The sequence below is a fragment of the Anabrus simplex genome, chromosome 1 (genome assembly GCF_040414725.1).
Source record: "Anabrus simplex isolate iqAnaSimp1 chromosome 1, ASM4041472v1, whole genome shotgun sequence".
Taxonomy (NCBI): domain Eukaryota; kingdom Metazoa; phylum Arthropoda; class Insecta; order Orthoptera; family Tettigoniidae; genus Anabrus; species Anabrus simplex.
Genome location: NC_090265.1, coordinates 1,629,342,840 through 1,629,366,037, shown reverse-complemented (window position 1 = coordinate 1,629,366,037; position 23,198 = coordinate 1,629,342,840). Strand labels below are relative to the sequence as shown.

Genomic DNA, 23,198 nt, shown 5'->3' with positions numbered 1-23,198 from the left:
CTGGCCATCAGATGATATAGATGTTGATTGGTGATACAAAGCTAGAACAGGTCGATAATTTCAAGTATTTAGGTTGTGTGTTTTCCCAGGATGGTAATATAGTAAGAGAGGTTGAATCAAGGTGTAGTAAAGCTAATGCAGTGAGCTCGCAGTTGCGATCAGCAGTATTCTGTAAGAAGGAAGTCAGCTCCCAGACGAAACTATCTTTACATCGGTCTGTTTTCAGACCAACTTTGATTTACGGGAGCGAAAGCTGGGTGGACTCAGGATATCTTATTCATAAGTTAGAAGTAACAGACATGAAAGTAGCAAGAATGATTGCTGGTACAAACAGGTGGGAACAATGGCAGGAGGGAACTCGGAATGAGGAGATAAAGGCTAATTTATTAATGAACTCGATGGATGAAGCTGTACGCATAAACCGGCTTCGGTGGTGGGGTCATGTGAGGCGAATGTAGGAGGATAGGTTACCTAGGAGAATAATGGACTCTGTTATGGAGGGTAAGAGAAGTAGAGGGAGACCGAGACGACGATGGTTAGACTCTGTTTCTAACGATTTAAAGGTAAGAGGTATAGAACTAAATGAGGCCACAACACTAGTTGCAAATCGAGGATTGTGGCGACGTTTAGTAAATTCTCAGAGGCTTGCAGACGCTGAAAGGCATAACAGTCTATAATCATGTATGTATGTATGTATGTATGTATGTATGTATGTATGTATGTATGTATGTATGTATGTATGTATGTATGTAAAAATCCCACATTACCCGTTCCTCGAAAAAATTTCCCGGATCAATTCTCCAGGAATTTCAGTCCCACCAATGCTAAATCCTCAATAAATCGTTGTTCAAGAAACTTTATCTCACAAAAGGATGGCTACGGAATACCGATGAATCTTGTCATTAACATCCCGTCATTGCGATAATTAGAGCAAGTACCATAATAGAAAAGTGATCGGTGGTGGACTTGCATAAAGGGACCATCTTAGCATCTCATTCCGGTGATATTGTTTAGAGAATCCTCAGAAATCATAAACCAGAGAGTAGCCACGACAATTGGAAGGAGACAGAACACATTTCGACAGCTCTACTTGAAGACGGAGCGAGTTTCTTCAATTGTTCGTACTACATTATGTGCAGGGTTAGCTGTTTATTTTTTTAATTTTTTCAATTGTATTGCCGAACAGGTTTTCGGCATTTCGCTCTGTTCACTGTATAGTCATTGAACTTACAGGCAGGAATCAAAACGGCTCCTTCTTTACATAAATCTAGTATTTTAATATTATCGTATACTATTATGTTATCGAGACTAGAACAGATATATAAAGGCCTGGGATTGCCTACCGGTATTACTGTTTTGGTCCTAATTTTGTGTTTAAATGTAATAAAAACCGCAGTTGTTTTATTTACACATCGTTGCATTTAAACAGTTTGTATAATTTTCTACTAGTATGGATTGGCGCAGCAAGCGCGCTTTTCAGCTGAGTTCAGGGTCTTGAATAACCGTAATTTCTGAAGTTTTTTCTTGTTCCAATTTGATTATGATCGGTGACTGGCAAAATTGAATATAATTAATTCAAGAACTTTTGAGAATCAATACTTGCATTCAAAACCATATTCTCGTGTTCAACATAACCTTTATAAGTCAACCTAGGTCTAATTTACGCAATAACCAGAAACTGACTACGAACATTATACCGGTGACCAAATTACAGTGAAAGATTGAAAAAAGAAGGAATTTTGCCATCATGTTGGGTGCTTTTGTATCTGTTGTGCTTTATTTAATTAGATTAGAGAATTAAAAACTACTTGTGGTTGATTGTTGTTTGGCTTGGCGTTATTAGATTTTTTGAAGAGTTTGGCTGATCAAAGTTGCTGAACTGAAAGAAGTTTTTATGGGAAACTGACGAAGTTTCCCTGGTAAAACTGAATTTAAATTGTAGAGATGTTTAACTCGCGTACCAGTAATTAATGTTTGAAGCTGGTCGTGCGATCTAACATGCCTGCCTCTCACCCGGAAGGCTTGGGTTCGATTCCCGGCCATGCCAGGCCTTTTTTCCTGGATATGTGGGCCGGTTCCAGGTCCACTCAGCCTACGCGATAATCTTTCATTGGGGAGCTATCTAATGGTGAGATGGCGACCCTGAACTAGAGAGTCTGGAATTGTGACGGAGAGGATTCATCACACTGACCATGCATCACCTCGTAAACTGCAGGCCTTCGGGCTGAGCAGCGGTCGCTTGGTAGGCGAAGGCCTAATGGGGCTTTGGTTTGGTTTAGGAGTGTTTGTAAGATTATAATTATCCATATTTAATTTTTGTGATATTTAGCCAAATTGTTGATGATTACCATTTGGAATTCACCTTATTAGAAGAGAATTTGTTCTACAGCAGGATAATAACTCAAAACACATGACGGAGCTGTGCAAGAAGTATGTAAGAAACAAAGAATCGTTAGCAGTTCTACAAGTAATGACATGGCCCCCTCAGTTTCTCGATTTATGTCCCATCAAGTTGTTGTGGGAAATGTTGTAAATAAAATAAAGTTTAGCCTATGTCATTGATGACAAAGAGATGTAACAGAGGTAAATGTGGTCATACATCAGATTAGTTTAACACATCAGCTGTATAGTATTTAATTGATTTGGGATTTTATTATCATTTAATTTTTCTCTTCCAATATGCTTATATTTTATTTCAATAAATAGTAGTAGTTAAAATTTACTCAAAGTCTTATTCATAGATTTCTTCACTAGCATAAGGAATATTAGAGTTAAGACAAGGAGCTTTCAAGCAATTATGTCAATCCATTGATGCGTAGGATGGAGACGTCCATCAAGTGGACTGAAAGTTACGTAACATCAGACTCGTCGTATCAACTTTTCTCTGATCCCCCGTAAAAATAACTTATATAGTCAAGCACCCTGAGAAGCTGGCTGGGATTCCTTTTACTTACACCAGCCTGGACTCGGGAAGGGCATAGTACAGTAAAAATGTATAAGACATAAATGATTGGAAATTTAATTCTATATAACTTTAGTGATGTAATATTTATCGATAGGACCAGTAATAACATAAATATAGTTAGGGACAAAACATGACGGCCTCAGTTCCTAGAAGCGAGCTGGAAGCAAGTAGTCAATCACACCCTGCACCCTGCTGAGTTAACGAGTTCTAAGTGTTGTTCGTGTTTGTTTTGAAGAGGTTGCCAAACCACTTTCTTCCTCACTGTCTGTAGTATTTACCCCTTCTTCGTGTAGAGTGCAGTAGCCGATTTGGCAACTCTGGCTGCAGTAGAGGTAGTAAATCCTATAAGTCGCTAATAGACACTGAGCTGCCGCTGGAAAGTAGTGGTATGAGGCGAGGTCGTCATGATTTGTCCCCAACTATACTTTAGAATTAAATTTTAGGCCTTCTCCTAAACTGCCATTTCACTCAGCATGAATAAAATTATTTACACCCTAGATTGTAGTGGCTCATTCCCTGACTTTACGTACTGATTTTCATTAAATTCTCTTCATCCGTTTTCTCGTGATGCGCACACATACATACAGACAGAAATTAGGGAGAAGTGAAAAAGTGCATTTCCTTGTTACTGTGGACATGACCGATACAGATATACGATTCTTTTTTAAATTCTGAGCAATGTACAGACAAAACTTCTATTTTATATATATAGATTATGAAGGCTCAATGTGAATTTTGTTTTATCAGTCTGATTTCACCACAATCACACCTGCTTATCCCGCCTGCAGGGAGTGTCGGCATACATTCATCTCTCTCACACACTTTCACCGAATATCTCAGTGATGGGAGACAACCAGAATGCCTGCTAGATGTGGACATGTTACCTCGGGCACGTTATCACGCGAGGGACGCAAGTCTTGGCCACCGCTGATCTAATGGATTTTTATTATTAAGAAATGCACACAAGTTGTGTATATATGTTACATAAGTTACATAGGTTTTGGCAATACATTTCACCCCACATTTTGATTGTACACATTTTAATTAAGCACAATAGTCTACCAGGGGTATTACTCGTTTTTTACAAGTGGTAATGTGGTAACGATTACAAGGTTGATTGCACAACTCACATATACAGTTATTCCCAGGATCGTGAAGTCCAGCCAAATTTCTCTTTGTTTCTTTTGTCTTTCAAGGAGCAGTTTATTCGAGCTGTCGGTAGATGGGAGTCTCATACGCAGTTCTTCTATAAAGAATGGGTCTCTCGCGAGCTCGTATACTAGCTTTGACTTTGTGTGTTTCGAAACACCTAGAGCGGCTTTCAAGAATCTTGATTTAACTGCTTCCAAAGTCATTAGATCTTTTAGACTTATCCCAAATAATATCTATTCCATATGTTGCTATGGGAACTATTTTTGCGTTGAATAAGGCCATAGCGGTTGTTAATGATAATCTGGATAATTCTTTGATATCAAAAATTGCTTTTGTGGCAGATGCTGCATGGGATTTCACGTGTATTCTGAAAGATCTGGCGGTGGTTTGCAGAGTCACTCCCAGGTATTTGAAGCTGTTGACTGTCACAAGAGGTTTCGGTCCTAGATATATCCTGTCCTCCGCAGCTTCTCGGCCTCCATTACAGAATGTCATCTGTACAGTTTTTTCGGTGTTAATTTCCATTTTGTTTTCCTCTGCCCACTTCTCAAGTTGGTTTATAGCTCTTTGCAGGTAGTAGGTGGAATTTGATCCAGTGACCATGTCGTCTGCATATATGTAGATTTTTATATCTTCCGTCTCTTGTCTAATCATCTGTACAACATCGTATGTGGCGACATCAAAGAGTAGGGGGCTTAATGGGTCTCCCTGTAGGACGCCGTTGGTCTGAGTTATTGTTTTCGATGTGGTTATGCCATCTGTGATCTGAATGAAATTGGCTGTCATCATGTTATGGATCAGTACAGTGAGCTTATCTCTTCCTGTTATTGTTTCCAGCTTCGAGATTAGGATACATCTGTTTACTGTATCGAAAGCTTTGGTATAATCTACAAAATTTTCCTTGAGGATGCCTTAATGTATCTTCTATCTGTCTGTCTGTTAGGTCATCAGCCCAGAGGCTGGTTGGATCCTCAAATAGCACCACCAAAGTTTATGCTGTTATAAGGAAACCGCAAAAACCAATGGCAGCACCAAAATTAGGCGTACTAGGCAAGATGAGGAGTGAGGTAGTTTGCCATTGCTTTCCTCACTGGGTCAGAAAGTGCTACTGCAGCACCACTGACCCTATGAGTAACACCTTTCATAACACTCAGATGCACTAGTTGTGCTCTGAATGTCAATACTCAGCACCACCCATACCCCAGCAGCTACCATATTGTCACAGCCATGGATGAGACTGGGACCTCGGTGGAAGCTACACTTTACTCTGGCCTGTGCCAAGGGATGAATACAAAAGTACTGTATCCATTAAGAAATGGCAGCAGGCAAGTATCTTCTATATCATCAATTAAATTGTTAATGGCGTGGAGTGTGCTCCTGCCTTTTCGGAAACCAAATTGTTCTTCCGGAATCCTGTGTTCTACTTCCTTAGAAATTCGTTTTGTGATAATGCTTGTGAGTATCTTCAATATGCATTTTTCCAGGGCAATTCCCCTGTAAGAGTTCGGGTCCAACTGATCGCCTTTCCTCTTAAATAGTATCTTAATTGTCGAGATCCACTATATTTCTGGGATGATGCCCTCTTTTAAGCATAGATTTAACATATCTGTGACTGCTTGAAGTAATAAGCTAACTGAGCCTTTGATATGTTCATTATATATGCCATCAGGACCTGGTGCCTTCTTGTCTTTTAGAGATGTTATTGTCTTGTATACCTCTTCTCTCGTGAAGGGTTGTGTTTCTGCTAGACATGTCCTCACATTGTTCGGTTCATATGTGGTATTGGTTTTATCGATGTTGAGAATGTTGTTGAAATGTTCTTCCAAAACTGTTATGTCTATTTTGCTATTGCTCTGAGATTTCCGTGGCCTCAATGCCATGTACGGGTCCTTTCTGGCTTCTTCCACCATATTTGTTGCTTCCTTTTCCATGTAATCCTTTTTTTTAATCTTCAGTAGATTTTTATATTCTTTTCTGATTAGACTGTAGGATTTTATATCCCCTAAACTATGGCTGGATTTGGCTGTATGTAGTGCAAGAAGGGTAATCTGTCTCTTTTCAAAACATTCTGCATCAAACCATTTGTGAGCTCTTCTCTTTTGATTGTATACCATAGCAGACTGAATAATTTTTTCCAGTGTCATGGCAGCCGAATCAATGTCATACCTCTCTATGTGATTATCGAATTCTTCCCATTCTTCTTTCTTCTGGCTTAATACGCAGTTTCATTTTATCTTGGGAATTTCGGAATGCTTGTGGAATCCAGGAAACACCTGTAAGTTCTTCCTTGGAATATATGGAAACCATTGTGCAGTGGTAATTACAGAAATATTAATGGAAACAAATTGTGCAAAATATGAAGACTTTTTAAAAGTTGATAAGTAGGGCCATAGAAGACATTCATTTTCATTCATTTATTTATTTAAACACTAGCTGATGTACCCGTGCTTCGCTACGGGATTCTCAGAAAGACTGACTTGGTGGTTTTCCTAACTGAATTCAACATAGGTCATTACAAAAACGTCAGTAGGAATGTAGCGATTGAAAGCAATGTTTTGATAATGTAAAATACTCGATCAAATGAAGAACCGCACACTTACTCACTTTCAACGAACAGTACTACGGTGCCGATCTAAGAGTCCAAAGTTCCAGAGATGGAATAACCAGGTCGCAGACTGCCGTGAACACTCCTCTGTCATTATTCCGTTAAATATGCACACTACTCATTCCAATCAGTGGCTCAGAGTAGGGATTGTATAGCTCGAATACTATGATGAACCAGTGTGTTACGTATCAGATATATCAGAAAATGTATGAACCAGAGGAATGGCATGCTAAAGAAGAAAGTTATCTTACACCCCAGCTACTTCCCACCAATATACAGGTATGCTGTTACAGTCGTTACGACCAGGTGAGTTGGCCGTGTGGTTAGGGGCGCGCAGCTGTGAGCTTGTACCCGGGAGATAGTAGATTCGAACCCCACTGCCAACAACCCTGAAGATGGTATTCGGGAGATGGTGGGTTTGAGCCCCACTGTTGGCAGCCCTGACGATGGTTCTCCGTGGTTTCCCATTTTCACACCAGGCAAATGCCGGGATTGTACCTTAATTAAAGCCACAGCTGCTTCCTTCCACCTCCTAGACCTTTCCTATGCAATTGTCGCATAAGACATATCTGTGTCGGCGCGACGTTAAGCCAAAAAAAAAAAAGATGGTATTCCATCGTTTCCCATTTTCCCACCAGTCACACCAGGCTGTACCTTAAAGCCAAGGCCGCTTCCTTCACACCACTATTCATTTCCTATCCCATCAACGCCATAAGACCTACCTGTAACACCAATATAATGGTCCGTTATTGGACATTATAAATTTTCCAGCTAACTCATTCCTGGTTGCTTGCGTTTCGCCCTCGTGTGCTAAGTTAGGCTCGTCAGTTGGGACTTAGCACACCACCCAAGACGCAAGGCTAGTACATACCGTGGAGGCCACTGCATAGGCTATTTGAAGCCACCGGCAGTGCCAATGCACTATGAGAGCTATGTCTCATTTCCAAAAATAGATGCCTGCCTGGCCATCAAATGATGTAGATGTTGATTCCCATAGGGAACCTAAAATATTTGTCCTGAATGAGTAAATTTATAACACCAATATAATGGTCCGTTATTGGACATTATAAATTTTCCAGCTAACTCATTCCTGGTTGCCTGCGTTTCGCCCTCGTGTGCTAAGTTAGGCTCGTCAGTTGGGACTTAGCACACCACCCAAGACGCAAGGCTAGTTCATACCGTGGAGGCCACTGCATAGGCTGTTTGAAGCCACCGGCAGTGCCAATGCACTATGAGAGCTATGTCTCATTTCCAAAAATAGATGCCTGCCTGGCCATCAAATGATGTAGATGTTGATTCCCATAGGGAACCTAAAATATTTGTCCTGAATGAGTAAATTTATAACACCAATATAATGGTCTGTTATTGGACATTATAAATTTTCCAGTGTCGGTGCGACGTCAAGCAAATTAAAAAAAACCTCGGTACGCTGCAGTAATCCTATCTATCGGGGATGAGAGGAAAGAGAAGACAAAAAGCACATCACAACAAACAATGGCCAATGTAGTGTTATTGTTGATAAAGTTTATGAGCTTTCTATATTGCAGGCCTTCACATTAGTTTTCTTTCGACTCTGTGATATTAGGGAGTCTTACAAAATTATTTATATCGTAGACTATACTTCCTTATTCTCAGACTTTACATACCGATTTTCACTAAATTCTGTTTACCCATTTTCTCGTGACTTGGCGCTGATATGGACTTAGTAAAAAAAATCCAAATTCATGAATATCTCCGATTATATGCGCTACGGTAACAATGTATAAGACATAAGTGATCGGAAATTTAATAACTACTACTAACTTATGACATAACTAAAGTTAGGTTAGTTATGTAGTATTTATCGATACGACCACTAATAACATAAATAACTTACTTGAGAATTACATTTCAGACCTTCCCCTAAACTACTATTTCACTCAGCGTGAATAAAATAATTTGTAGCCTACATTGCAGTGGTTCATCACCGGTCATTACATACCGATTTTCATTAAATTCTCTTCAGCCGTTTTATCGTGATGCGTGTACATACATACATAGAGACAGACAGAAGTTAGGGAGAAGTAAAAAATGCATTTCGTTGTCACTGTGGACATGACCGATACAGAAATACCATTCTTTTCAAATTCTGAGCAATGTACAGACAAAACTCTTATTTTATATGTATAGATATTTGCCACCGAGGTCGATAGCTGCAGTCGTTTAAGTGCGGCCAGTATCCAGTATTCGGGAGATAGTAGGTTCGAACCCCACTGTTGGCAGCCCTGAAAATGGTTTTCCATGGTTTCCCATTTTCACACCAGGCAAATGCTGGGGCTGTACCTTAATTAAGGCCACAGCCGCTTCCTTCCCACTCCTAGCCCTTTCCTGTCCCATCGTCGCCGTAAGACCTATCTGTGTCAGTGCGACGTAAAACAACTAGCAAAAAAAAAACAAAAAAAAAACCCATATATGCCACCAACAGAGGCATTCTCCATTTGTAGGTGGATTTTATAAAACATAATACATACTATAAAGAACAGAATTGGTAAGAAAAACAAGAAAAAGTATTCAAATATAAAATTTAAAAAAGAGGGAGAGGAGAAACAAACATGAGAAAGCAAATTCAGTAAATTAGGCATAAATATTATCATACAGAAATACAGTTTGTCTAATATAATATTTTAACTAAAACCTGTTATTGGCCTACCTAATTTTTATTTACACTAACTACTAGATGATACAGTATTTGATTTTTTATCAGACGACGTTACCTGTGTGAAACTACAGTTTTCTCATGATGCATGAAGTCTCCAAGAGTCATTGTGAAATCAATTCTCAGATTACAAGCAGCAATTTGGTTAAGAAGTTTACACATTCTACCTATTGGAGAATTTTTGTGGCTCATTGAGTGTTCACAATAAAACGTAGGTCTTGTCCGTAAATTTGCACTTTTCACATTAAAATTCACTCTAGCAAGTAACTCACTGTCATAATTCACATTATTTACAGGTTTGTTTAAAGAGTATTGTATAGAGTTGCACACTATCAGTCAGGTCGACCACATTGCTGCGTAAGGTTCTATTGATTCCATCTTGGATTGGGAAGTTCACCTCTCTTCATATGCAGAACTCTTTGTATGATAAGAAGTCTCTTATATTCAGCCTGTATACATGTTCTGAATCATAAATACTGGACTTCAAGCAAGATAGATACCTTCTGCGCCAATGTTGTACACAACATATATTCAATATTTGACAGAAGACTTAATGGAACGATAGAATTCACTAGAAGCATCTGGACTTTATATTCAGACCAGCATTTTATACCTTATCACTAGGCAATTTTAATGTATATATAAAGTGCAATATTTCAACCATTATTGTAAATAATCAACGTGGTACTATATTATTATAGTCTCACTGCAATATGTAAACTTCAACATTTTACTATCTGTTGATCAGTACCACGACATAATTTTATCTTGCGTAACATTTCCTGCATTTCACCATTTTATACACACGTTATCACATTACACATTTTGCTCACTTGATTAATTTTATCAATTTATGACATATTGTTCCTGGATATCAACATATAAAAAGTGTTACAAGTGATAAGCTTTAACAGCTTCATTTCAAGTAATATTAATCCTGTGTTGACTAGAATCAATCAATGAATATTCAAGATAAACTTAAATATTATAATTAAGTGGTCTGCCTATTCAATACAGTATATAATTTATTATATCTAGTACATGTTTCATCCCCTAAGGGACATCATCAGTTAATAATAAATTAACATTAATATATCAGAAATAAATATTATTAAAATTGGAAAGACATTAAAATTTTTTGACACTTAAAATAAGATCTTCGTAATTTTGTTAAAATTGCAAGTCATAAGACAGATAAAACAGTTAAATTGTCCATATTTCTCTTGTTGATGTTCTTGGAAAATACCAGTTTTGCTTATAAAATCTTAAAATATCATTTGTTGTAAATAGCACACTTGATGTGTATCTCTTGGTAGAAAATTTGTTGAAAATTAATAAGCATTCCTTAGACGGTATAATAAAATTTAAATGCCCTGATCTGACTTTAAATTCTGAAGCATTTAAATTTTATTATACCATCTAAGGAATGCTTATTAAGTTACAACAAATCTTCTACCAAGAGATAAACATCAAGTGTGCTATTTACAACAAATGATATTTTAAGATTTTATAAGCAAAATGTTCTAAGAACATCAACAAGAGAAATATGGACAATTTAACTGTTTTATCTGTCTTATGACTTGCAATTTTAACAAAATTATGAAGATCTTATTTTAAGTGTCAAAAATTTTTAATGTCTTTCCAATTTTAATAATATTTATTTCTGATATATTAATGTTAATTTATTATTAGCTGATGATGCCCCTTAGGGGACGAAACATGTACTAGATATAATAAATTATATATTGTATTGAATAGGCGGACCACTTAATTATAATATTTAAGTTTATCTTGAATATTCATTGATTGATATAAAAAGTGTACATTATTTAGGCTGATGATGACTCACACAGGGTCGAAACTAGTCCCGTAATACACTGTAATGTATACATAGGCATTACAATTATTGTATAGTATTGAGTAGGTGGATTAAAACTTTGTCAATTAAATTATATGTACTCTTAATTCAATACGGAACCAATAATGAAATTCATAACCTTGGATAAAAATATTTGTTGCTGAATATCCCTTCTGTTACATAATGAAGAAAGTTTAAATTCATGAAAGTTTTCTTTTAGTGCTGAAGTATGATGTGTTTTGTAATACAGAATGCAAAGAAACTTTTTTTTGAACTTTTTTGTTTTTATTTATATGGGATTGATAATGAGGTGTCCAAACAACACATGCATATTCAAGTTTACTATGCACAAATGTATTATAGAGAGTAATTAATGTACCAGCAATTTTAGTTCCCTCGAATTCCTTTGAAGGAGAATGTAGTGTCCATTAACCCATTCGCCTCACATTTAAATACCATAGGAGTTCACTAAGAAATCACATTTAAATACCGCTCTACGGCCGTCGCCATCACACTATTATTTAGAAAATCATACAAAACCAACCAGTAAATATTCCTTTCTGAAAATTTGCATGCATAATAAAGAAGTAATAAACTTACCAATGCCGCTATTTTAGTACGTCTGCTTGGTGTGGTACACCTCAAAACATTCTTCTAAGTGAAGAGCTACGCCACACTTTTTGCACTGCCAGCAACTTTTGCTTCTTTTACCCCGGCTGTAGCACACAACACACCTTGTTACTTTTGATTTCTTCTCTGTAGGGGGAATACGCATGGGAAAGTGGGCCCATGATTTAGCTTGTAATCTGGTTGGGGTGGTGCTTGCTGAAGGTCGACCTCGAACCGAGTACTCCAGCAACTGATCAGTCTCTAGTAGCTGCTGCGCAATGCTAGTTTGGAAGTCCGTGTAGCTCGTCTTTCTGTTAGCAGCGATCTTGTGATACACAGTGAAGGAATTGAAAATACACATATCCAGGAGGTAAAAGAATATTTTCCTATATCCTTTCACTGTGCGTCGCATGACGGGGAACAGAGCTGTAACCTGATCCTGAAGGTCAACACCACCCATCCCCTTCTGATATTCAAGGCCACACTTGGGCTTTATCACTTCTTCCCTCAGGGTTTGTCCTCTCTTTCGTCTGAGTTTGCCTGTCCCTGTCATGTCAGCTGGTTTGTGTTTAGTGGTGAGAAAGCAAACATCCTTGTTATCTTTCCACTTCACACACAACATACTGTTGGCAACCCATGTCTCATACTCTCCACGTTTTAGTTTCTTCTTACTGATAACGTGAGGCATATCTTTTCGGTTCTGTCTAACAGTTCCAGTTACATTCATCTGCTTGTCGTGTGGCCTTTTGAATAAATCTGGGGAAGAATACCAGTTATCTAAAAACAATGTGTGTCCTCGGCCTAACAAGGGTTCACACATGTTGAGAACAACGTTTGTACTTGCTGGCAGACTTGGATCCGTTACATCATCACCTACATAAATTTTGAAAGACAGACAGTAGCCAGAACTTGATTCACAAATTTTGTAAATTTTTATTCCAAACCTAGAACGTTTAGACCTATTACACTGAACATATGAAAGGCGGCCTCTGAATTTCATTAGACTTTCATCTAGACCAATGTCTTGTGAAGGTAAATATAATTCTGAAAATTTGGAGCAGAAATGTTGTATTATAGGCCTAATCTTTCTTAGTTTGTCACTACTATCGACTTGTTCATCGTCAACAAAATGTAAAAATCGTGAAATTATAATAAATCTTCCCCTGCTCATGGTTTCACGAAAAATAGGAGTGTTTATACACCTATTTTTACTCCAGTATAACTGTATTCTTGACTTTCGCACTTGTGACATTAGTATAACTAACGCAAAATATGCCCTAATTTCGTCAGGTGTAGTCTCAAACCATTTTTCATCGTCTTTCAACTTTTTTCTGTCAGGATTGCTCAACTGTTTTGCTGAATATGCATTTGTCTCGACAGATATTTTGTCAAACAAACGGTTCACGTATTCACAAAAAACTGAGAGTTCAGATAGTGGCTGCGTATCAAACTTTTTCAATAAATTTTCACTAACCCCACTGTATTCACTAAACTTATGTACAACAGGTTTATTGTCACTTTTTGTCCAGTTCCAGTCAGTCAAGTTAGTCTGTGCCGAGGTACGAGCTCGTTTCGAAAGACTCGGCACACTGTCATTATTTGCTTCACTTTCCGTGTCATCAGAACTATTATACGCATCGCTAGTACTCGAACTAAGGACTTCAGGGTCTATTTCGTCGTCACAAACATCACTGCCTTCAGTATCACTCTCCAGAACACTGTCTATTAGCTTCCGTATTCCTTCTTCATCAACATCAGCATATCTGCTTGACGCCATGATGGCAACTGACAAGAGCAAAATTATGTGAATAAAGATTCTCTTATCTCTTGTTCCGGAAGTGTGCGAGAACCTGGTGAAAGGGGAAAAAACCAAAGCCACATGTGTAAACTTCAGCTCAGAATGCATACAAGTGGCGTCTGTGGGTTAGTGACTGAACTATATGGATTGATGTACAGCCGTGCATCGCCGCAAGCAGAGCTCGTCATTTGATTCATATGCCACGAGTAACTATGACGAGCTAGGGTCGTCAAATGATGCGATTGGGTTAAAATTCCCAATTCCTTTACTAAATTAAACGTTCCTAAAACAGTGTTATCCATTTTATATTCAAAAAGCAGTGGTGACTTATTCCTTGAAAAGGTTATTGTGAAACACTTCTTGATATTAAATTGCATTTTGTTGTTCCTACTCCACATATACCGTACGTGTTATATTTATATTAGTCTGTAATTTTAAAGCTTCCTCATGAGTGGCGACAGTTCTGAACAGTTTAACATCATTGGCATACGTTAGACATTTTGGGTACCTGATGAAAGTCATTAATAAACATTGTGAAAAAAAGAGGCCCTAGATTGGTGCCTTGAGGCACACCAGATGTAACACTGAATACAAATGATTTTGTTTGGAAATACATCACAAATTGTTTTCTACCAGAGAGATAAGATTATATTAATTTAAAAATCTCATGGGACAAGCCATAATTAGAAAGTTTTTCATTAGTATATCGTGATCCAGTTTATCAAAGGCTTTTGGAAAATCATTGTATATAACATCTGTTTGATTCTTATTTTCCATTCCATTATAAATATCTTGAACAAAATTCACAAGATTAGAAATTGTGGACCTGCCTGGGAAAAACTCTTCTGATGTCCTTGCATTTCTTAAAATGATGTTCCAAAAATTTAGATTGCTTTGTATGATATTCTTTCAGCTTTAATAAAGAAATACAGTAGAATTCCATTAGTCCGGCATCCAACAGTCCAGAACGTTCGATGGTCCGGCACCATTCCAGGATTTTTTAATGTTATTATCTCTTAATAATGATCTCTTGTGAACAATTTGATGCATATATCATTTTACATGAGCAAAAATTCGGCAATAAATTATTTATTCAAAAACCTTTGCTGGAGCGTACAATATTGATACAGGTCTATAATTTTCAGGCTTTGCACTATCATCAGACTTGAAGATAGGGCATACTCTGCTAAGCTTCCATAAATCCAGATATATTTGAGTCGTCTTCTTTTCTAGCCTATTTCAGTCCACTGCTGGATATAGGCCTCTTCCATATGCTTCCTTTTTTCTTTGGTCTTGAGCCACTTGAGTACTTATAATTAAATTATATATTTTACATAAAGGCTTCATAAGTATTTCAGAACATCCTTTTATTACATACACAGGTATACCATCAGGTGCACTTGACTTACTTGACTTAAGACTTTAATTGCCTCTCTGTACTCACACTCGCTGATACTATATATTGGCAAAATGTGAGATACTTACAGTTTATCTGTCTCAATAATAATGTAAGAAGATGCTTGGTCTGAATAAGCACTTTTAAAAAATTCAGCAAAGTTGTGTGCAATCTCCTTACTATTATTTAGTGATGTTCCATTAAATGTAATTGAATCTGGAAGCATATTGCTCTTCCTTCTGCATTTAGTGAAATTCCAAAAAACTTCAGGACTAGTTCCAATGTTTTTCTCAGATTCGGCAATATATGCTCTATGTGCATATTGGATCAGAGATTTAGATTCTCTTCTGATGTCCTTGCATTTCTTAAAATGATGTTCCAAAAATTTAGATTGCTTTGTATGATATTCTTTCAGCTTTAATAAAGAAATACAGTAGAATTCCATTAGTCCGGCATCCAACAGTCCAGAACGTTCGATGGTCCGGCACCATTCCAGGATTTTTTAATGTTATTATCTCTTAATAATGATCTCTTGTGAACAATTTGATGCATTATTTGTCGAAACCAATTGAAGTGTATTTTTTTTTTTTTTTTCAAAGTTAATAGTGCAAATGTATCTGATACAATCCATTTGTTATGCATTGATTTACTTAAATATCTCTATCTCTGGAAATATTCAGGCTGTGTGCTATACTGAGTACTGGAAAGCCAACCATATGATAAAAACAGGTTTCAAAAATTTAATGTATGGGCCACGTTCAAAAACGGATGGGAACATACCCATCAAAAACTGAAGCGGACAGAAGGAAAAGAGAAGTTATAGGTGGAAAGACTCTAAATGGTAAAGGAAGACTTACAGATAAAAACATTGATAAACTCCGGCATTATTATGGAATGACAATAAGAAACAACACGTTTGAAAATAGGAGTGTGTTATTAAACTAACAATTCTGCTGATCAACATTTTACTGCAAAACGCCGTGTTACAGCTGTTTTCGCTGTATGCCTTAACCTATATCGTAGTAAGAGGTACCGCCCAATAGTCCGGCATTTTCGGTGATCCGGCACCGGGCCGGTCCCGAACATGCCGGACTATCGGACTTCTACTGTAATATCATTAGTATATCAACGTGGATAAGTTCCTCTCATATAAAACCTTTTCTTTGGTACAGCATCTTCCATCACCGAATTTATTTATTTAATCTTCAAAGTGCTGTGAATCCTATTTTACCATAAGGTATGTTAGGGTTGTAGTTTATACAAAATATACAATTTCTCTGGTAAAATTCAAAATACATAAACAGCAAAATAGACATGAACAGAAATGGAAAAATAAAAGTATGATATATACAATCCTTAATACTAAGAGTACCGTACTAATATTTAAAAATACCAGACATACAATATATATACAGTATATACAATACATATGTTAAGCAGCTAATAAAGCAGACAGTATCAAATTATATATGTTTAAATACATAGTCAATAAATTCTGAAAACTGAGAAGTGCAGCATTTTTATAAAATATGAAATTTAGTGGTTTTTCAAAATAGCAACTGCAAGTTAACAAATGCATCTTAAGTTCAAAACGTGCTCTCTCAAAAGCAGGACAGTTGAACAGAATGTGTTCTACAGTTTGAATGTCTTCAGTGCAGAAGCACAGTGAGCCATTTTGTGTTGGAATTTTGAATCGCTCGAAGTAAGCATTGAATTTACCATGACCTGATAGCACTTGAGTTAAATGAAAGTTGCACACTATATATTTACATCCCAGCCTACTATATACATTTGGAAAAAACAGGTCTTTGGTTACTGAGCCATTTTTACTTGTTAACCACAGTTCATTCCAGCGAGAGAGCATTTCATCCTTTACGGTTCTTTTGACAAAAGAAAATGGGCATTTAGTATAACTCTCTGACAAGCTAGAATTACAAGCTTCTTTGGCCAGTTGGTCAGCTCTTTCGTTCCCTTTTATGGCGGAATGACCTCGCACCCAACCGAAACGTATATGTTTATTGTACTTTGATATATTCTCTCTTACATGTACTGCCAAATTGTGTAAGTTATATTTATCTTTTATGGAGTTCAGCACCGCTTGTGAGTCAATGAGTATAGTCGCACATGTATTTTTGTTTATGCACCACTCGACTGCTTTCAGTATTGCAAGCAGCTCGGCTTGAAACACGGAACAGTATTCCTTTAGTTTTATTTTCTCAGAATGAACTTCATCTTCACCCTCATATGCCACGAAGGTGCAGCCGACTAGTGTTCCGTTGCTGGAAATGCGAGAACCATCTGTATATATTGATTGGCTGTGATCTCTGGTACATGGTTGGTCAAATACAGATCTCATATAGTCTGCTGGATGTCCGGCGGCAGTATGATGTGCAGGAAGTTCAAGTTCCACTCCTTCCAAATCCCGCGGATGTATTCTGTTTTTCTTACAGTTGACAGAAGTTGACATGCTGAGTCCTGTGAGATGCAGAGGTTCTATACCAGAAATAATAAGGGCAGCGCCTGTCGATATTGTACGGTAAGCACGTGTGATGCGTAACACGAAACCTCTTTGAATTTGAGACAATTTCTGTTGTGCCCATTTTTTATGCAGAACATGTTCGAAAGCAGTAACACAATAAAGCACCATTGGTTCAACAGCTCCACGATATATAATCTTCAAAATTTCCAAGTTTAGTCCCCAGGTGGGTCGTGCTACCATTGTCAGGCTCCTATACAATTTGGCTGCTTTAGTTTCCAAATGTTGAAAGTGCTGTCTAAATAAAAGTTTGCTGTCTAAAATTATTCCTAGATATGTCATGCTATCTACAATATCTAATTTTTGGCCGTCTAGTTTAACCACCGGTGTCTCAAATTTCCTTTTCTTGGTGACTAGCATAGCAACAGTCTTAGATGCGTTGAATTTCAACTTGTTGTTCTGTCCCCACCTTAGAAGTATGTCGAGTGCTTCATTTGCTGCAAATGTTAATGTATTTGTTGTTCTACCCCTAACTAGTAGTAATGCATCATCTGCATAAGCAGTTCAGGAAGCTTCTGTTGAAGAATGTCATCATAGAGTATGTTCCAGAGTCCCGGGCTACAAGCAGAGCCTTGTGGGCATCCTCGATCTACGTTTCTTGTCACAGTTGTGCCACAAATGGTCAGGTGCACTTTTCTATTTGTGAAGTAATTTTGCATTAGCCTATAAATGTTTTTTGGACAACCATTCACTTTCAGCTGATGCAACACTTTAGGCCACCAAGCAAAGTTGAAAGCGCCGGAGATATCTAATGATACTAGTAGTCCGAATTCTTTGCAGTCGTAGACAGATTTCATCCATTGTGTCACCTTATGTACTGCATCCTCCGTAGATTTTGACGGCATAAACCCAAATTGGTTTTCATGTAAACTGTTCTTCATCGCGAAGTTGAACATCACTCTATTAATTATGAGTTTCTCTGAGACTTTTCCTAACACAGGGAGTAGGCTTATTGGGCGTAGACAATTGGCTGTATATTTATTTTGCTTTCCGTGTTTAGGGATCACTTTTATCATGGCCTCCTTCCAACAGTCTGGAAAAACACAAAGTTCTAAACATTTATTGAACAGTTTCAGGAGAAAGTCAGGACAGGCACTATGAATATGTTTCACAATATTTGCAGATATGACATCAATTCCTGGGGCTCTCTTATCATCTAACTTCGAGATCACATGATTAACTTCTTCCATGCTAAAAGGCTTTTCATCTTCTGTTTCTGGTGCAAGCATGGTTTCCTTTCGAAGTTTAGCCTGCCTTTCATTATCAGCATCGTCTCTGGGAAAAAATGTCTCTGCTAGGGCGTTTGCAGTTTCTAATGGTGGTGTTGTGAATCCACTGCCAGTGTCAATAGTATGCAGAGTAGTGTTGAGGTTCCCTGTTTTTTGACATACTTTATAAATTTTCCCCCAGGGGTTTCTAGTTGATTCCGAGGAGCAGAACTGTTTCCAGCTATTTAATTTGGTTTGCATAATTGTCTTTCTATATAGTTCTCTGATACTTTTATACGAGGCTTCATATGCAAGCTTGAGAGTGTCACATGTGCATCTTTTGTATCTTCTCTGAGCTGCTAAGAAGCGATTTCAGAGTGCTGTAAGTTGAAGTGTCCGCCAGTAGTTCTTTGGGTGGTTGTGTGACAGTTTGGGAAGGTGGGAGTTGCACAGATTTACAATATGTTGTGTGATATCTTGCGTAAAGTTGTTTAACTTTTGTTCAGTCGAGATAGCCTCCAATTTCTCAATTGAATTTTGGAGAACTCGTTTGGCAGATAATTCAGAATGGAGCCACTTCACATTTTGAGTTTTGAATTTGCGTTTGGACTCGAACCCACTATCTCCCGATTACTGGATACTGGCCGCACTTAAGCGACTGCAGCTATCGAGTTCGGTTGCTTGCCTACTATCAGTCACAATCAGGATGGGGAGTTTTCATTATAATGGCAGGCACTCACTCTCCACCTGCTTGTTAACATTCTCAGAAAGACTGCCTTAGTGGTTTTCCCAAATGAAATGAACATAGGTCATTACAATGATGTCAGTAGGAATGGTGCGATTAAAAGCAATATGAAATACTCAATCAAATGAAAAACCACGCATTTTCTCACTTTTAACGAACAGTACTACGCTGCCGATCTAACAGTCCAAAGTTCCAGAGCTGGAATAGCCAAGCCACACAGCCTTGATCCGTGAACATTCTTCGTCTTTTTTCGTTGGGGGGGGCTCGAATAGCGAGGAGTCCCAGGAAGTTAAAACTATGCCCTTTCACTAATTTCTTTCCTAGGAGTACCCGATGAGTCGGAAAATTTCATTTCACTACACTGGTGGCGGAAAAATCTAACTGGCGTAGAGGCAAATTTTTCCTCCAAACCAGAGGAGAAAACTCCTCTTCACTGCTAATTTGAAACAAAATGAATGTAGAATTTAATAAAAGTGAAGAGGAAGACGCTTTTCTTAACAAACGTCTCTTTTCAGAGTTGAATTTTGAATTATTTAGTGAATTGTAGTGCTATAATTTGGAACAGGCCTAAATTGTAATTCTAGACCAGGTCATACTACTATTACTAAGTGAGCCTCTGCCAAATCCCTACACTGTTCATTCAAAACAGCGCGTCAGAGTAGGGAACGAATAGCTGAAATACTGATGAACCAGTGTGTTACGTACCAGCAGTATCAGACAATGTATGAACCAGAGGAATGGTATGCTAAAGAAAAAAGTTTTCTGACTTCCCAGCTCTTTCCCGCCAATATTGAGTCAGGCTGTTATACTCGGTATGCAACAGTAATCCCATCTATAGGAGTTTAGGGCACGATAAGAGGCAAAGAACATCACAACAAACAATGGTCAATGTAATGTTATTGTTGATCAGTGTTATGCGCTTTCGATATTGTAGGCCTTCACATTTAGTTTTCTTCCGACTCTGAAATGCTACTCTTATCACAGTCGGTACGTTAAAACTGAATAAAACATAAATGATCGGAAATTGTATTCTCTATAACATTTTTTATGTAGTAATTTTCTATAGGAGCAATAACGAAGGTATTTAAAAATTAAATTTTAGGCGCCTACCCCTAAACTACCATTTCACCCAGGTTCACTAAAATTGTTTATAGCTTAGACTACAGTTTTTTCTTCCCCAACTCTATATACCGATTTTCATTAAATTCTGTTCACTCATTTTCTCGTGGCTCGGCGTTGATGTGAACTTAGCAACAAAAATCGAAATTCATGAATATCAGTGTTATCATGGCCGGTACGGTAAAATTGTATAAGACATAAATGATCGGAAATTTAATTCTATGTAACTTTAGTTATGTAGTATTTATCGACAGGACCACTTAAAATATAAATATTTGAGAATTGAATTTAAGGCCTTCCCCTAAACTACCATTTCACTCAGCGTGAATAAAATGATTTATAGCCTAGATTGTTGTGGCTCATCCCCCGACTTTACATACCGATTTTCATTAAATTCTCTTGAGCCGTTTTCAAGTGATGCGTGTACATACATACATACAGACAGACAGACATTACGGAAAAGAAAACAGTGCATTTCCTTATTACTGTGGACATGAACAATACAGAAATACCTTTTTTTTTCTTTCAAATTCTGAGCAATGTACAGACAAAACTCTTATTTTATATATATAGATGTGGTGGAAAGTATGTCTGTCTGTTAGATCATCAGCCCAGAGGCTGGTTGGATCCTCAAATAGCACCACCAACGGTTATGCAGTTATAAGGAAACCCCAAAAACCAATGGCAGCACCAAAATGAGGTGTACTAGGCAATATGAGGAGTGAGGTAGTTTGCCATTGTTTTCCTAACTGGGTCAGAAAGTACTATTGCATTAGACTGACCCTATGAGCAGCACCTTTCATAACACTCAGATGCTCTAGTCATGCTCTGAATGTCATTACTCAGCACTGCCCATACCCCAGCAACTTCCATACTGTCACAGCCATGGATGTTGACTGGGACTTCGGTGGAAGCTACACTTTACTCTGGCCTGTGCCAAGAGATGGATGCAAAAGTACTGTATCCATCAAGAAATGACAGCAGGCAGGTGGAAAGTATACCGCCAGTATATTGTACTTCTTTTGCACTGATGTAATTTCTATGCAGAGTGCTTCTATGTGCCCTAATTCATTGTCAACTGCAACAATATCTTTTAAAATAGCATTGGAAACACCACCTTCCCTTTTTTTTTTTCAGTCCTGCCAGAAAACATTGTATCTATTGCAAATGACTTCATTACTGAAAACACCACTGTGAAGCCAAGTCTCAGTTAATACCAGAATATCAAATTCAGTTGCAAGAGAACTTGTATATATTTCGGTAATTTTTGTGTTTAACCCTCTAACGTTCTGATAATATACGAATAAACTATCCTTAATTTCGTTCATTAGAGCATCTGTACTGTCAGACCCTTTACATCCCCTACCATCCTCAAGGTGCATACGTATCATACATATCATAATCAGAATAATTTACTATAATGTAATTTTGTTCTCAGAAGACATTTTTTACATTATAGAGTTCACATCATCCAGTGTTCTTAATGTGTAAATATAATTATGAGACTCCTTTTTTTCTTAGGCGAATAGCACCAGTATAGTCTACCCACAATAGGCATATTTTTTCTCAGCCTTAACTCTTCTTGCATGAGCAAATGTAATTTTCCTATTTCTGGCAAGACTTTGATAGATATAAGTGGCGAGGGAGTACTGAAACCAATGTCAGTTGTGCTTAGGTTTCTTTTCACTTTACGTTTTTGAAGAAATTGGTCTTTATCACTGCGTCTGATGAACTTATCGATGATTCCTCTGCTTGTCTGGCCTGGGTTTTTCTTCAAACAATGACTAACATAAATTATATCGTTGGTGATAAAATATCTAATGCCTGTCGTACTTTTTTCACTGTATCATAAGTGTCGTCCTTTGGCTTATCAGGAATTCCATAAATTTCTAATGTATTTCTTCTTCAGTACTGTTCTTGGTCATCTATTTGCACTTTAACTCTCAGGAAAACATTCTTGCTTTTAAGATTTATCATCATCATCATCATCATCCATGTCCCACTCCAGTCGCCCGGGTGTGGTTAACAAGCCTCCTCCACTCCTTTCTGTCCTTCCGTTTTTCCTGCTCCATTACTTCTGCTGCATCCAATCCAGCTTCTCTAATGTCCTTCTAAACCTGATGCATCCTTCTTCTTCTTGGTCTTCCAAGTGGTCTCTTTCCCTTAACTTCTCTTTCTAATTTCCTTCTTGCTACCCATTCCTTTCCCATTCTTTTTACATGTCTGAACCATCTGTCTTGCTTTCTGTATCTTCTGTACGAACGGTTCTGTATTTAGCTCTTCTCTGATTTTAATATTTTGAATTCTATCTTTTCTTGTCTTTTTAACCACAGTTCTTAAAAATTTCATTTCTACTGCTTGGATTTTACTATCTTGTCCCTTATTTGTTACCATTGTTTCTATTCCGTATGTTACAGGTGCTATGAAATACTGTTTTTAGTCTGTTATTAATTTCAGGGTTGATTTCATTACTTCCATTAATAATGCTACCCAGATATGTAAACTGTTCTAC

The 23,198-nt window shown here is 37.6% G+C and overlaps 1 protein-coding gene across 1 annotated transcript in view; it reads left to right on the top strand.

Moving 5' to 3' along the window:
• LOC136881292 (ubiquitin-like protein 7) overlaps positions 1–23,198 on the top strand; it is a 321,168-nt gene that overhangs the window by 176,617 nt on the left and 121,353 nt on the right. The gene's annotated exons all lie outside the window — the stretch shown is intronic.